A 17,823-nucleotide genomic window follows, 5' to 3' on the forward strand; every position below is an offset into this window, starting at 1 on the left:
AGAAAAATAGAAAAAAAGAAAAAGAAAAGTGAACAGGTAAATCTTAGAAAAAACACTCTTAGTGGCCAATACACAGACAAGACCACCCAACTTTCAAAAAAAAAAAAAAAGGAAGGAAGAAAACTCTCAAACTCTGCATATTTTAAAATCAACATTATCATCAAGGTATTAGCCAAACAGTTGAACAAAATATCCCAACATCACAATGGGTTAAAGTAGCCACAGTGTTACTAACCACATGCCAGTAAGCTCTTCTTTTTTTATTATTGTTATCTTCAAGTAGTTGTACAAAGGAGCTAACAAAGCAGCTTATAAATACATTGTATTTTTTTAATTGGTCGTGGGGCCTGAGTGCTGTCCTTCAGCTCTTCCACTCAAGGCTAATGCTCTACCACTTTAGCATCAATGCCACTTCTGGTTTTACTGCTTATGTGGTGCTGAGGAATCAAACCCAGGGCCTCATGCATGCAAGGCAAACCACCTTCCCAACCCCAATACATTCTATCTTGATCAATGTACTCGTTTCAACATTCTCACCCATCTATCTCCTACATACCATTTCCTTACTCTTAATTTTGTAGGATATACATTGGATTCTTGACTGCATTTTCTACCTCATCTCATCATTTGTCCACCCTGTTCTCTTGACCATACTCCACCCGATGCTCTTCTACTTAATGCTTAAAACATTTCTAATTCTAAGGTGGGTACAGGTGGTTGATGCCTGTAATCCTAGATACTCAGGAGCATAAGACTGTGGATTGAGCTTCAAAGCTAGCCCAGGGAAGAAAGTTCTTCAGACTCTTATCTCTAATTAACTACCAAAAAGCCAGAAGTGGAGCTGTGGCTCAAGAGGTATGAAGAGTTCAGGGATGGTATCCAGGCTGAGTTCAAGCCCCAGGACTGGCACACACACAGGAAATTCTACCTCTATCTACAAGCCTTCTAAATGAAAGGTTAAAACTGATATTTCAATTTTTTTTTGAGTAGTAAGTATTTGTACTTAAAAGAAGTTCAAAGCATTTACCATTTGGAATAGTTAAACTTATTTTTTTAATTAACTATAAATTTGCCTTTTGATAGATAAAATAAGGCCTGTTACAAAAGATGATTTTAGGTACAAATGGCCATAATTAATCTGCTTCCAAAAGGACCTAAGGAAAAAATAACAATACAATACTAAACACTTATACTTACAGTTAAGATAAACTATATAAAAATGTGTAATTGAGTAATTTCCACCATATATTCATAATGACTGATTTACTTTATAATAATATTAATAGTTATATTAGTAGAATATAAACTCCATCAAATGTAGATATTCCCTGTCATAGACCTTTGACAATATTTTCATATTAAAATATCCTTTCTTGATTCCTTATCTAACCAGTTGGAAAATGTTCAATTTGATAATCTCTTCAGTTTTTCTAAAGAGTCCACATCAAGGAGAAGACTCATCTGTCTTTGAATTCTGTAGGAATCAAGCATGTTATGACTTGATATTTGAGACATCAAATAATATTTTCTCTAAGTAACAGGTTTTATGGAAATATATAGGCAAGATACCAGATACCTTAGGATATCCCAGAATGACCTCCTTGGTAAAACTCAGGGGAATAATCAGTAAAAATATGGAAAAAACATCACATCATGAAGATAAAAGTTCAACAAGAAACAAATGTATTGAATATTTATTATCTCAAGCCTCTAACAATAACATGGACATGTCTATGTTTTTAGTAAATAAATAACAAAATTGTCATGCTAAGGTACATAATCGCATTCTTCCTGGGTAGAGAGGCAATTTGTGAATATCCCTCCTTCTCACAGTTCACTTATCCTTATTTTTGAACTGCAACAGAATTTCAAATGTCATGGCAAGTGACCCCTTTCCTTGAAGTACTAGAAGCCCTGAACTTTTCATAGTGATAAACACACAAACATTATTGTGAGGTGGTAGCACGTTATTTGATGAAGCGTGGCCAGTATTTCCTTTCATACCAGAACCAACCACAGCCATTGCATTCCAGCAGTCTTTGGATGCCCTTGTATCACATGCCAGGACCTCACTAGTTCATCATGAGAACATACTACAACATGTCTCCCAGACTTTTCTTCAATTGCCACGTACTACATCTTTCATACAAATATTTTTGTGAAAACTTTTGGCTTTTGTTCTTCTTTTGTCAGTTCTTTTCATTTTTCAAGTCTCAAAGCCACACAAAATGCATTCGCTGAGTCATCCTTTGTCTCTCCAGTGAACTTTGGTGCTTGATGCTCTGAGGATTAAAATTCAGTGGAGCTTCATGACTAAGTGCATGCTATGTTGAGAGCACTCATTGTATTGTACCATTCTCATTTCATTCCTAAAACATGCTTTGTTTTCATACAAATTCACACAAATGCAAGTCATCAAAAATCCAAGGCCTTTATCACTCATGGTGAAACCAACCATGTCTATGAGGCCATCTACCATGGAGTACCAGTAGTGGGCATTCCTTTGTTTGCAGATCAACCTGATAACATTGCTCCGATGAAGGCTAAGGTACCAGCTGTGAGACTGCACTTTAGCATGTTGTCCACTGAAGATCTTCTCAATGCCTTGAAGACAGTCATTAACAACCCTTCTTGAGTATAACTTTTCCAGTAGACAGTATTTAGAGAAGCATTCATCAGTCACAATGCATCTCTTCCCCTTTTGTAGGAGGCTTATTATTTAATAATTTAAATGAGCTTATTATTTGTTTCTGTTTTGTGGTTTTTGTTTTGTTTTGTTTTGTTGCTTTTTTTGTCATGCCGCTTGAATTCATGGCTGTCCCTTAACCTTTTTCATGCAAGACTAGTGCTCTACCACTTTGAACTTCTGGTTTTCTGGTGGTTATTGGAGTAAGATTTTCAGGTACTCTTCTTTCTAGATTGGCTTTGAACCATGATCCTCAGATTTCAGCCACCTTAATAAATAGAATTACATCCATGAGCCATCAGCACGCAGCTTTGTGGTATGCTTTTATTTCCAAATAGAAAGTTGAACTTGTTCTCACAAATTAACTAGATAAGCAATTGGTGAAATCATTTCTATATATTCAAATATTGTTGAAGGTAAACAACTATTTGTAATGACTATCATCAAAATATGACATAATCTTCAGAAAAATGATAAACTTGGAGACAAAAAGATTGTTTAATTTGTTATCTAAAATGTCTCATTCTAATAATCTTTTTTTTCTTTTCTTTCTTTACCTGGGGCTTCAACTCAGGGCCTTTTGCAATGTCTCTGAGCATTTTTACTTAAAGCTATCACTCTACAACTCCACTTCTACCAGTTTTTGGTGGTAATTAGAAATTAGAGTTTTAGGGACATTTCTTCCTGGGCCAGCTTGGAACCAACATCCTCAGAGCTCAGACTTTACAATCATTTCATATTTTAAGGTTTGCGAAGCTGATAAGACAACTAAAAGATCTCTGACTGTTGACCTTAAAGTTACTCCCTCAGTAATAATATAAAAGCAAGCTTCATGATCTAACAGAGAAGAATCATAATTTTTAAAAAGGGAGTGAAAATTAATAGTCAAAAAAGAAAGACTGACTATATGGCCTAGGCAGATGAAGTGACAAGAGACCACTGACAATATTACATTTTTAAAGTTTTCAAGTTCAAAAAGAGAAATAAATTGTTTTGAGCAAGAGATATTTTGAACAAAGTAATACTATCATTTGAACAGTTATGCAAAATCTAACTAAATCTCTGCATTTAAAAATAAAAACAATAAAAGGCAAAAGAGAAGAAAAAGATTCATCAGGATGCCTTTCACTTACTAGGACAGGATAGATCTTTAAAAACCTTCATAACGTCTCAAATATTGCTCAATTAGAGTATCCACTTAAAAACAAAATATTTTATGTGAGCAAATGAGAATAAACACTGGGATACTAGGTCCATTTGCTTTAACTTGCATTATTTATATTTCACTTTAATATACTTGGTTAGACTTAATATTTTCAGGAAAATTAAGTCCCTTTAAGGTAGGTGTCTCTGTGTTTTCTTTTAGCTATAAAGAGAATGCAATGAGGTTATCAAGAATTCACCATAATTAGCCAGTGAAGCCTCTGGATCGAGCTGTCTTCTGGATGGAGTTTGTCACAAAGGAGCCAAACACCTTCACCTGGCTCTACGTGAGCTCAGCTGGTTCCAGTACTACTCTCTGGATGTGACTAGCTTCCTGCTGGCCTGTGTGGCAACTGTCATCTTCATCTTCACAAGATGTTGTCTTTCTTGTTACTGGAATTTTACTGAAAGTGGAAAAAAGAAAAGAGACTAGCTGTGTCTAAGTTGAAGCTGGTAGTTATGTTAATTATTCCAGCAAGACAAATTTATAATAGAGTAGGTTCTTTCCTACCTGTGGCAAGACAAACTTTAACTGACTTGTTCTAGTCAATCAGATTTTGAAATTTGTAGCTGAATGTCAGAAGTGAACTCCCACATAATTTTCTGAGCTTAACTAAGTTCCTAAGTTTTATGTGTACATAAGACCATTAAAAAATCCCCTCATGGGGACTGGGAAGGTGGCTCAGTGGTAGAGTGCTTGCCTTGCATGCATGAGGCCCTGAGTTCCACTCCTCAGCACCACATAAGAAAAAAGAAAAAAGCTGGAAGTGGTGCTGTGGCTCAAGTGGTAGAGCGCTAGCCTTGAGCTGAAGAGCTGAGGGACAGCGCCCAGGCCCAGAGTTCAGGCCCCATGACCGGACCCAAAAAAAGCAAAACAAAACAAAACAAAACCAAAAAAGTCCCCTCATGGAAGTGGTACTGTGGCTTAAGTGGTAGAGTGCTCCCCTTGAGCTGAAGAGCACAGGGACAGCTCCCAGGTCCAGAGTTCAAGCCCCATGACTGACAAAAAAAATCCCCTCATAATTTGAATAGGTTTTGAAAATATTCAACCTCCTTTAATTTCATTTTAGAGTAACATATTGCATTTTTAATTTTTTAAAAATTTTTATTGTAAAACTGATATACAGAGGGGTTGCAGTTACATAACTGAGGTAATAAGTACATTTCATTTTTTATTGTAAAAATATTCCACAGAGGGGTTACAGTTACATGAGTAAGGTGCTGAGTACATTTCCTATTGAGCATTGTTACCTCCTATTTTGTTTTTCCCTACTTTCCTACCTCTCCAATTCCTCCCTCCCTCCCCACAAGTTATAAAATTTGTTTTCAACATTCTGTCTTGTACCTCTTATGGTTACAATGGGTCAACCTGTATCCTTATTTCAGCGTTTTGTTACTTCCCGTCCCCTCCCCCAATTAGAAAAATGTATACACAAGATGCAGGGCACCAACATCAAATACAGTAAAAATGGGTTATACCATGGGGCAAGAATATATGAGAGAAAAAAGTACATTTCCTTTTGAACAGTATTACTCCCTTCCTCGTTCTCTTTTCCTTCTGTTCTTTTCTTATTGATATCTTTAAGCTTTTAAAAAATTATTTTGCTAATTCAGCCTTCCTCTGGGTTTAGTTGGACCCTGAGGAAAAAATAAAATATTTCAAGTTCACATTAAAAGATATATTCAAAAGAATGCTAGCCTCCTAATTATATATCATTAATGTGCCTTAATATTATGAACAGAATAAAATCCAGAATAAAATACAAATTTAAAGTGGTGAAATCTCTGAGTATGCATATGGGTGAACCTAGTACCCTTTTACGTATATTGCATTTTTCTTTCAAACTGTTTTTTTACATTCATAAGGTTATCCCAGAAGAAGAAAAAATGTCCTGATTATTGATCACTATGTGGACAGAGGCTGTATTACTTCACTCTGCAGAGATTTACCAACTGCAACATCAATAGAGGAGCAGTTTTAGTCAAGTTGGTAATGAAATGAAACATTCATCCCAAGTTACTTTCAATGGTGATACAGGTCACTAGGCTCACCTCACAGCTCCATGAGTCACAGGACTTTAGGCATCTTTCTATAAAGTAATATCATCAGGGTAGATCCTATGTCAAAGAATGTTATAGACAGTAATAATATAGTCTGTCCGGTCATTGTTTCAATTTTTTTTTTTTTTTGGTTGTGGGGCCTGAACTCTGGGCCTGGGCACTGTCCCTCAGCTCTTCAGAGCAAGGGTAGGGTTCTAACACTTGAGTCACAGCACCACTTCTGGCTTTTTCTGCTTATGTGGTGTTGAGGAATCAAACCCAGGACCTCATGCATACAAGGCAAGCGCTCTACCACTGAGCCACCTTCCCAGCCCTGTTTCAAATTTTTATCCTACAATTTTTTTTTTACAAAATAGTTTCAAATATAAACTTTACAAAATTAGCTAGGATTATAAAGTGTACATTTAATGTTCAAAGCTTTGGTCATGATTTCATAGGAAAAAAAGAATAAAAAATGAATATTAGATGTGATAATTGATAATTGGACCTTTCAGAATGCCAAAAAATTGCTTTCTCTAAATTTCTCTTTAGAGGGAAGAGTACTATAGTTTGCATGTTGTATGTCCCCTTAAAGACCTGTATGCTGAAAACCCACCCACTCACTAACTTTTAGCATTATTGGTTGGTAGCATAACTTGAAGGAAGAGAGGCACAGAGCAAAGTAGTCATAACACAAGAAATGTGGCCCTGACAGCCGGGCGCTGGTGACTCACGCCTGTAATCCTAGCTACTCAGGAGACTGAGATCTGAGGATCGCGGTTCAAAGCCAGCCTGGGCAGGAAAGTCCGTGAAACCCTTATCTCCAATAAACCATCAGAAAACCGGAAGTGGCACTGTAGCTCAAGTGGTAGAGCGCTCACCTATAAGCTGAAGAGCTGAGGGACAGTGTCCAGGCCTAGAGTTCAAGCCCCATGACCAACAAAAAAAAAAAAGAAAGAAAGAAAGAAAAAGAAATGTGGCCCTGAGGGGAATATTGGAAACCTATCTCCATGCTGTGTGCCTTTGGGTTTCCAGCCTTAACCTGAGGGACTGGCTATGGTGCATATTCCCAATATGATATCCTCCCTCACCACAGCCCCTACCCCACCCAAAAAACAGAATCATAAAACAAAAGAGTCATGCCATGTCACCAGAATCATGCCATATGACTGTGGAGTGAAACCTCCAAAAGGGTGAACCAAGTAAATCTTTTCCACACATAAACTAATTACCTCAATTATATTTACAATAATGGAAAACTGACTAACACCTAGTGGGAGGACTAATTGAGCAATAAAGGACGATCCTTGTACAACTAGCAATATATAGGAGGTGGCACGCATTGGGGACCCAGAATGAGAGTAGTTCTCAAACCATTCCAAGCAAGCTAACTTTGTCCGGCGGCTTTCAAAAATGATGTAATTTAATCAAGAGTTTGTCCACATCTATACTGTTGTCCACATTTATACTTTCAGTTGGGCTTTTCCCATTGTGGTATAAGATTCCCCTGTAAGACACAGAAAGGTCATAACAAGGCTGTCTTGCAGCCGGTTATACGCAGCATATTCTTCTGGGCCATTAATTTAGTATAAGAAAAAATGGCATGGTCAATGATTTATGCAATGGAATCCTTTAAGCATGTAAATATACATGTAAACATCTAGATTATAAACAGGACACTTTGGTCTAGTGTTTCACTGAAATATTAAATTCCAGCACCATAAACTAGAAAAAAATATCAGCATTTCTTGACTTCCTAACATTAAGAAATAACATAAGAGATATGTTGACATTCTGACAAACATTAAAATAAGCTATAAGTGAATATAGAGCTAGCTAAAAGAAACAAAGATCTCATAATCATTCAAATGTAATATAATGTATAAGCTAAAATAATTCTCCAAATAACCACATACAATCCTTTTCAGCATGGGTTAAGATCCAATGCAATGTCTGCATTCAAGAATTTAAAACAATAAAGCATTTGTTTACACTGAAATGGTTTGTAAAACATTGTCTTGGCTTGACTATTCTTCAATAATGTGAAAGACCAAAAGTATTTACCCACCACTTAAAGACAATTAGGTAAACATTATTAAAGACCAGTGCCATATTTGTCTCTACTACTCACATTGTGCTTGCAGTAAACTAACACTAGAGTTTGAATTATGACTTGTCCCTTCCCAAGATTATGTTAAGGCTTGTCCCTTTATCTGAACAGTGGTGAAAGGTATTAGAGATGTGACTTGGCCTTTTAAAGGATTCATATATATCTTTCAGTAGAAATTACATCGGGCAGGATTAGGATAAAACTGCAAGAACAGGTTGTTATAAACCAATATCACTCTACCTATTGGGCCTCCTTTGCATGTGTGCCATTTCCACTACATGCCTCTGGTTAAAAACAAAACAAAACAAAAAACCCTTAAATCATAATAGTTACAAAACATTTTTCCAACCACATAATTATTTCATCTACATTTCTACGGAATCTACATTTCCTATGGAAAAGAGACTCCTTGATTGCCACTTATTTCCACACTACTCTAAAAGATAATACATAACTGATAATAAATAAAATACATTTCGATTTATAATGAGTTGTATGATATATAAAAATAAAAGGCTCCAAAACCTTTCAACATCAGGGTCATCTAAGTTTTTATGTCCCTCTGCCAAATACATGATCAGATTATACTTTGGATTGCAAGTGACACATTAACCTCTAGGTTGATTTATCCTTAGAAACCGCAACTGAAAATAAACATTAGAGCTGGGTGTTAGTAGCTCATGCTTGTAATCTCAGCTACTCAAGAAGCTGAGATCTAAGGATCATAGGTGGAAGCTGGGGCAGGAAAGGTGAGACTCTTATCTTTTAGCTAGCTCTTATCTCAAATTAAGCACTAGAAAACCAGAAGTAGCAAAACACTAACCTTGAGCCAAAAAGCTCAAGGACAGCACCCAGGCCCTGAGCATAAACACCATGACCAGCAAAATAAACTATGAGGTTGTAGTAAGATTGTATATGCACTGCATTATCATCTTCTACTGAGGCAACATATATACTATTTTAACTCTACAAGTTTTAGGAAAATACTCCTTTGGCCATCAGAATATAGTCCCTGCACCAATATGAGCACAACTCTGGATGAACTGGTATGGAATAGTCATGAGGTGACTGTCATCATCATCTATTCTCATTCATTCCATCAAAGCAACTACTATTAAATTTGAGGTTTACTCTCTTATCTTTGTGTGATGTTATGAAAGATTTCTTTATAAAACAGACCTAGAAAATGGCAAAAGAATCTTATCCCAAAACTTCAATTTTCTTTAGAAAATATTCTTATGTTCTCAAAAAGCATTGGAGAAATGTAGTTTTGTAGTAAGAGAAAATTACTTCTCCTTGAATAGATTAATTCTACTTTAGGAAATTAAAATATTTTCTTGTATTACCAAAAGTATTCCATCACATCTCAGTCACTAGCAACTCCATGCCAGAACAAAAATAGTTGTAAATTAACATTTCTCTTGCTTCCACATTCTTTGAATAATACACAAACTTTCACTTTTTTGTTGTTGTTGTTGGTTGTGGGGCTTGAACTCAGAGCCTGGGCACTGGCACTGAGATCTTTTGTTCAAGGCTGGTGCTTGACCACTTTGAACCACAGTGCCACTTCTCCTTTTTTGTAGTTAATTGGAGATAAAAGTTTCCCAGAGTTTCCTGGGTTTGAACTGCAATCCTCAGATCTCAGCCTCCTGAGTAGCTAGGATTACAAGCATGAGCCGCCAACACCTGGCTCAAACTTTATATGTTAAGGCCTAAAATTATGATTGAGTTGATTTTTAAAATTAAATTGGCATTATTTATATCCTAATATGAAGCACATGTGTTAGCAGTAGATCTAGGATTTGGACAAAACTCAAAACAATCAAAGTTTACTTGGGGTATCAAGGTCAACACAATAGTTTACTACATTGTAGGCATGATTGAGTAATCATGGAAAAGGATTTGTGTAACATGAGAAAATTGAGCTATGACAGAGTCCATGAAGTTTCTAAATTTTTATCACTTACTTGTATACTTTAGAGGAAAAATGCACATTCATTTACTTATGATTATAAATACAAAGATAGAAATATAGGAGCTGAATGTCTATCTACTCAATTTATTCTTATGTTTATGAATAATATGTAAAAATATCAATGTCACTGTATATAAAAATATGCACCTGTGTATTTTTACTGATTATTGAATACAACATCTTGCCTATATTATTCTACCATATCACCAGAAAGTACATAGTATACTCAAAATACAGTTTTCTTATTGCCCAGCCTTTTATATAGTTTTCTCTATGCAAGGACACACACTACACTGAGACAACAAGAAAAGCCAAAAGATGGATTATTTAAACCTACAAAGATTTGGAATTCCTTCACCTCTCCCAGAATGTTGACTTCATGAAACAAAAAAATCTGCCGACCCACTGCCTAAGAGAAATCTATTCCTGCTTTCTTGGTTTCATTTATTCTGCATTTGTGTGCAGAGGATCCTGTACCTTTCACTAATTTAAGAGAGATAGGAACACTAGGGAAAAACATCCTGTCAATTACAGATTTCAAGACGCATATAGCCGCACAAGTGTCTAAATTTTGTTACTGTTAAATGTGAAAGCAGTATCTAGCACCATTTGACATTCTGAGCAGGTATATAAAAAGAATCAGTCATTTATTCAAAATACATTTCAGTGGCAATGATATAATGGAGTTAAGTGCTGAATGTGTAGAGAAAAAAGTTGATACAAAGAATGATGCAAGTAATAAAAATATTGATAAAGATATATTGTGCTCAGAAAGTGATCCACTTAATTAACTTGTTTTTATACTACTACTTAAAGATAATAAAAAGTTTTAAAAGTTCTGTTTACATTGGACAAAAAAGTCTACTTAAAAGGAAATGGTATAACAAATGATAAATACTTTTCAAAAAGTATTACTGCATAGAACAATGACAAGCCATAGAAATTGCCCAAGTTTCATTCATTAACTTGCCACAATTTGCAACACAATTTGCAACCTATGCAATGATTAGACAATAATATGAGAGAAAGACAACGAGTGACACTCAGTCACAAGGACAGTTCCCAGAAAATCCAAGTGTGGCCAAACAGGATTAGGCTTAGTAAACAGCAAAATCTAACTGGAAAGGGAAGCTTGACCTAGATATTTAGGAGGAGTTTGAAGCATCAGCCCAGGGTTTGTGGGACAACAATGAGTTAAACACAAGAGAAAGAAAGAGAGTGTGTGTGGGGGGGGGGGGGGATCAGATTTCCTGTTTTACTAAAAAGAAAACACTCAAAATGCATTTACTGTATTCAACTGCAATGGACAAAACCATGAAAAGGGGAAATATTTAGACAGTAGGTACAGAGTTCATGCAACAGATGAACAGATGAATATAGACCAGCAGATCTGGGGAAATGACTGTGCTTGTATAATATTAATTCCATATGGTGTTTTAATTCAGAAAAAAAATAGTATCGATAAGACATTTAAGATGTCCATGGCAAAAGTGATCTAAATTAATACTCATTATTGCCATTTTTCTTCTTATTTTGTTTCAGAGTATATTTATTATCATTAAATAGTAGTACAAAGGAGTTGTCTTCAAAAAAGAAGTTTATGAATACAGTGCCTCTGGTTTATGTCATCCCTTTCAACAATCTCATCCATCTTTCCAAACCACACTGTGCCTCACTTTTCTTAATTTTCAGGTTATATGTTGATTCCTTTTTGACATTTCCAAAAGTATACCTTTTCTTGTAGAAGATGTAAATTTATCACCTATTTCAATGTTTCAAAATACTAAAAAGGATGAATATTTGAAAATCATAATGTTCAAGTGTTTTTTATAGCTAAAGCTTCTTATCAAGTGCAAAATCTCTGCATTGTGCATGATTAGGTTTAACCTTAAGTTTTCAAAATTCAAAAGGGAGCTTAAACAAACTATTCTTGAATATAGACTCCTTGAATATAGTCTACTGGTGTAGGTATGGTGTCTACATCTACTACCAAAAGCTCTGTTTTGGCTTTTCTTTTACAAATACTGGGGATTGAAATCAGGGCTCTGGGCACACATTTTAGGTCACAAAGCAAACTTGTACAAATTCAGAAACATTTGAAGTTATGCCCTGCATTCTTTCAGACCACAAAGGAATAAAATTAGAACTCAACACAAAGAGCCACCAAAGAAAGTTCTGTAAAACATGGAGAATGAACAATGTTGAATCACCAGTGGATCATGGAAGAGATTAGAAAGGAAATTCAAATGTTCATGATATTCAACAAAAATGAACACACAAATTACCAGCTCCTCTGGGACACAGCAAAGGCAGTACTCAGAGGCAAATTTATAGCTCTGAGTTCCTACAACAACAAATTGGAGAGATCTGAAACCAACAATATAATGAGACATCTGAACCTCCTTGAAAAGAGGAGCAAGTTAAACCCAAATCCAGTTGGTGGAAAGAAAGAAATAAAATTAAATCCGAATTAAATGAATTAGAATCCAAAAAAAAATAGAAAGAATCAACAAAACAAAAAGTTTGTTCTTTGAAAAAAATTAACAAAATTGATAGACCCTTAGCAAATAATATCAGAAAAAGAAGAGAACACACCCAAATAAACAAACTCAGAGATGAGAATGAAAACATCACCACAGAAACAACCAAGAGTCCTAACATTATAAGGGAATACTTCTCAAACCTTTATGCTAATAAGTTTGAGAATCTGGAAGAAATGGACAATTTCCTAGCAAATATCCACATGCGGAAACTAAACCAACATGAGTTAAACCATCTTAACAGGCATGTCATATAAAGCATTGAATTAGAAACAGTAATAAGAGACCTCCCATCTAAGAAAAGCTAGCACTCTACCACTTTGAGCCACTTCTGGTTTTCTGGTGGTTAATTTCCTGCCTGGATTGACTTTCAACCATGATCTTCATATCTCAGCCTCCTGAACCAGCCCCTGGATTTGTGATACATTGTTATTTTCAACTAGAAAGTATTTCAGAGTTACACTTGATCTCACAGAAGGTAATGTCAGAGTTGCACTTGACATCAAATATTAATTCAATTAGTGAAATAATTTCTACACATATAAATAATGCTGAAGATACATAGCTATTTACAATGACTCTACTTTCAAAATATGACTTAATCTTCAGAAAACTTGTAAATTTGAAGATAAAGAAATTGTTTAATTGAATATCTAAAATGTTTCATTCTAATCTAGTTTTTCAATTTTCTTTTTTCTGTTTTTGCCAGTCCTAGGGCTCAAACTCGTTGCCTGCACAGTGTCGCTGAACTTTTTTACTTAAGCTATCATTCTATCACTTGAACCACAACTCTACTTCTGGCGTTTTTGGTAATTGATTGGAGAAAAGAATCTCAGGGTCTTTCTTACCTGGGCTGGTTTTGAACTAACATCCTCAGATCTCAGCCTCCTGAGTAGATAGGGTTATGAGTGTGAACCAATGAAATTTGGCTTCAATCAAATGATCATTTGCCAAAAAAATTCATTTTATTATGTTCACAGATGTAATTAATGATATATAAGACAAATACCCTAAAAGTTATATATTTAATTTAGAAAATTCAAATATATGTTATATATTACACATGTATATTATTATGTATTCAATCTTATTTGGTTTTCAAGAGCTTTAAGCTGACAGGAGTACAGTTACTTAACAGATGCTCTACCACCTGAGTCTCAGAACAGCACAATTACAATGGCCAATCATAGCATAGCACAAATGGAAAGTCTATTTCAACTAATTGAATTTTTTTAATTTGGGTGGTACTAGGGTTTATACTCTAATTAGTTAGGTAAGCACCTTATTACTCAAGCCATGCTCCAAGTTCTATGAAACTTCTATATGAAATAATTCACATAATTTTTTCTAATATACAATGCGACATGGCCTTACACTCATTTCCAGTGTTTAGGGTTGCTATATTAATAGGATAACTAAAGGCTCTTGATCTTAAAGCTACCCCTTCAGTAAGAAGATAAAAAGCTTTATGATATAGCAGTGAAGAATTGTAAGGGAAAAGGAAGAGAAAATTAAATGTTGAAAAGAAAACCATTGACTACATGGTATGGACAGAGGCAAAGTGACAAGAGAAAATTTATAGTTTTACAGGTTTAAATTAAGTTATCAAGTTAAAGAAGAGAATTTGATTTTTTTGAATAGGAAATACTTTGAGCAAAGTAATATCATTTGAGCAGTTATCTAAAAACTTATTTTAGCTTTGAGTTAAACATAAAAACAATAAAAAGTAGAAGGGAAGACTGGAAAGAGAGATTTATCAGAAAGCACTTCTCCTATGACAAGATAGATCTTCAAAAACATCTTAACATCTCAAATAAATATTGCTCAATTATAGTATTCATTGTATGTGGGCAAATGAAAACACTAGGGTAGTATGTCCATTTGGTTTAACTTGGGTTATTTCTATAGTCAGCAACATTAAGTCCCTTTAAGGTAGGTGTCTCTGTGTTTTCTTTTAGCAATAAAGAGGATGCAATGAGGTTATCAAAAATTCACCATGATCAGCCAGTGAAGCCTCTGGATCGAGCTGTCTTCTGGGTGGAGTTTGTCATGCTCCACAAAGGAACCAAACACCTTGGCCGGCTGTCCATGACTTCAACTGGTTCCAGTACCACTCTCTGGATGTGATTGGCTTCCTGCTGGCCTGTGTGGCAGCTCTCATCTTCATCTTCACAAGATGTTGCCTTTTTGTGTCCAGAAGTTTACTAAAAGTAGAAAAAAAAAGAAAAGAGACTAATTGTATCTATTCTGAAGCTCGGGCCGTTGATGATTCCAGCAAGAAGAGTTTGTCATGGGTTAGATTCTTTCCTAGTGTGGCAAAAAAAAAAAAAAAAAAAAAAAAAAAAACTTTAACAACTTACTTTAAATCAAAGTTTGTTTGCAGTGATTCACTTCCTGATTTAGATATGAAATATTTCAGCTCCATGGAAAAAGCATTTGGGAAAAAATTATAATGACTCCAAAATGTATTGATTCTGAAAACTATTGGCAAAAGTCATGCTAAATTTAAACTCACACAAAATTTTCTTACCTTAACTGAGTTTCCTAAGTTTTCAGTAGAAACAAACTGTCAAAAAGCCTCCTCCTGATACATTGCATTTTGCACATATTTAGCCTGCCTTGCCTTATTTTGGAGTAGAATGTGTATATTTTATTATTTCCTAATAAAATGTTCAACAACTAGGTTTGTACAAAAGAGTCATATTTTCCATTTGCTTCTGCTCTCCTTACTGCATATCCAGGCTCCACATCATCTGTCCATCATCAAGCCACATTTATCTTACTCTACAAAAGGCAATATCTCAATGGAATTAGAAACATTTTTTATCTACCTGTTTTCCACTATAAGATTAAAATACTTTGGAATCCCTTTGATAGGTTTTTTTTCCTTTTTCCTTATAGACATTTATAAACATTAAACTGGATGTTTGCATTAGTATTTCAATTTCTGATAGACATCCAGCCTCAACTGTTCAATTTTTCCTCTTCAGATGAATGCGCACACATAGATAGTCCCACTTTGTGCAGAGTGTGTTGTAAGATTCAGTGAGTTTGTTTATTGTTCTAAACTTACTCATTTTCCAATTCATGTCTCATGTTCCCTTTTCCTCTGGAGTAGGAAAAATTAAAGTAGCTTAATGACATAATGAAAATTTGGTTAAAAGCCAAAAACTTGGGAAATTGACAATAGAATTCTTCAATTAATTTTGCAATAATTGTCAGGTTTTTAAAAATGTAAGTATCTCACATCAGGATGACTGTCATCCTGATTACTCAGGGACTGATATTCAAAAGATCACAGTTTGAAGCAAGCAGAAAATCTATGAGACTCAATCTCCAAAATTACCAGCAAAATTCAGAGTTGAAGTCTTGATTAAAATGTCATATTGATAGCCCAGGAAACAAGATAACTGAATTGGAAAAAAGCCTGAGTTCAATCCCTAGTATTGCCACCCCCCAGAAAAAAAGAAAGAGAGAGAGAAAATGAAAGAAAAGAAAGAAAGAAAGAAAGAAAGAAAGAAAGAAAGAAAGAAAGAAAGAAAGAAAGAAAGAAAGAAAGAAAGAAATTACTTAAGCCTGGATTAAATTTTTCCAAACCTATTGTGTAATGCTTACTAATTTTCATCAATCATGTAAAACTTGGAAGTATTAGAATCAAATACATGAACAATAAATTCAAAAAATATATTTCATAAATGTATATTTCATAAATATATACATTTACATTAAATAAATATAAACAAATAAAATATAGAAAGATAATAAATAGAAATTAAGTGAACTGCGAGGTGCTGGTGGCTCTTACTACTTAGGAGGCTGACATCTGAACACACACACACACACACACACACACACACACAGTGGAAGTAGAGCTTTGGCTCAAGTGGTAAGAGTTAGCCTTGGGCAAAAAAGGCTCAGGGAGGGCTGGGAAGGTGGCTCAGTGGTAGAGCGCTTGCCTTGCATGCATGAGGCCCTGGGTTTGATTCCTCAGCACCACATAAGCAGAAAAAAAAAGCCAGAAGTGGCGCTGTGGCTCAAGTGGTAGAGCACTAGCCTTGAGCTGAAGAGCTGAGGGACAGCTCCCAGACCCAGAGTTCAGGCCCACAACCGGACCCAAAAAAACAAAAAGCTCAGGGAGAGTGCCCAGGCCTGGAGTTCAAGCCCCAGGAACTACACATAAGAAGAAAGAGAGAAAGAGAAACAAAGAAAAAGAGAGGGAGTGGAAAGAGGGAGAAGGAAGGAAAGAAGGGAGGGAGGGAGGAAGGAAACAAGGGAGGAAGGGAGGGAGGGAGAGAGGGAGAAATTAAGGTAATGAATCATCTTTAATATAAGATACATATTTATTTATTGTTATTGTAAAGGTGATGTACAGAGGGGTTGCAGGAGTGTTTCCACAGGATTTAAAATATTGAATTTTGCAAGATGTCAAAAACATTCCACTCATTTTTAATACAAGGAAATGAAATGTTCTATCATCAAGGCAAATGAAATTAATAAGAGCTAAAATTATGGGTGAGGGAAAATTCTGAGTACACCTACACAACTTGGACAACATGAGTCTCAACAACACAGCCACCTGATAGAATGTGTCCTGCGTGTTTAATAAAGACCTAGTATTTCCTAGCACCTCTGCCTAAAAAAAAATACTGATTTTAATAACCTAAAAACTGCTGGGTGCTGGTGGCTCATGTCTGTAATGTTAGCTACTGAGGAGGCTCAGATCATAGTTCAAAGCCAGCCCAGGGAAGATCGGTTCTAGAAGACTCTTCTTTCCAATGAACCATCAAAAAGCTGAAACTAGAGTTGTGGCTCAAGTGGAAGAGTGTTAGTCTTGAGTAAAAAAAGATCATGGATGTTCAGTCTACCCTGAGAAAATGACCCCTTCCCAGCTGTCTTTCCTCAGTGCCCACGTGGCCCCTTCCCTAGAAGCCCCAGCCCAGCATTCCTATTCCAGGTAACTGACACACCTGGGGACAGTGGGAGGTCCCTAGGTTCTACAGTCTTCCTTCCAGCCCACCTCCTTCCTGTCCTGTCCATCATCATCATTTACCCCCTGGCACCCTTGCAGCCTTTCCCTGGCCTCTTGCCCCTTTCTCCAGCTCCCTCCCCTCTCCCTTCCCCTGCATGCCCCTCCATCTTGTGCAGGTCGACAGGATTTGTCCCCCAATAAACTCTTTTCTGCCTGAATGATGTGGCAGTCGCCTTTCGGCTGAACCTTACAAGGGACAATGGCCCAGGCCCTGAGTTCAAGCCCAAGAACCAGGAAAAA

At 35.8% G+C, this 17,823-nt stretch overlaps 1 pseudogene; it reads left to right on the forward strand.

Moving 5' to 3' along the window:
• Positions 1-17,823, forward strand: part of LOC138820641 (UDP-glucuronosyltransferase 2A1-like) — a 29,154-nt pseudogene that overhangs the window by 10,821 nt on the left and 510 nt on the right.

This window comes from Dipodomys merriami, unplaced genomic scaffold (assembly GCF_024711535.1).
Source record: "Dipodomys merriami isolate MVZ:Mamm:240054 unplaced genomic scaffold, mDipMer1.0.p SCAF_9, whole genome shotgun sequence".
Lineage (NCBI taxonomy): Eukaryota > Metazoa > Chordata > Mammalia > Rodentia > Heteromyidae > Dipodomys > Dipodomys merriami.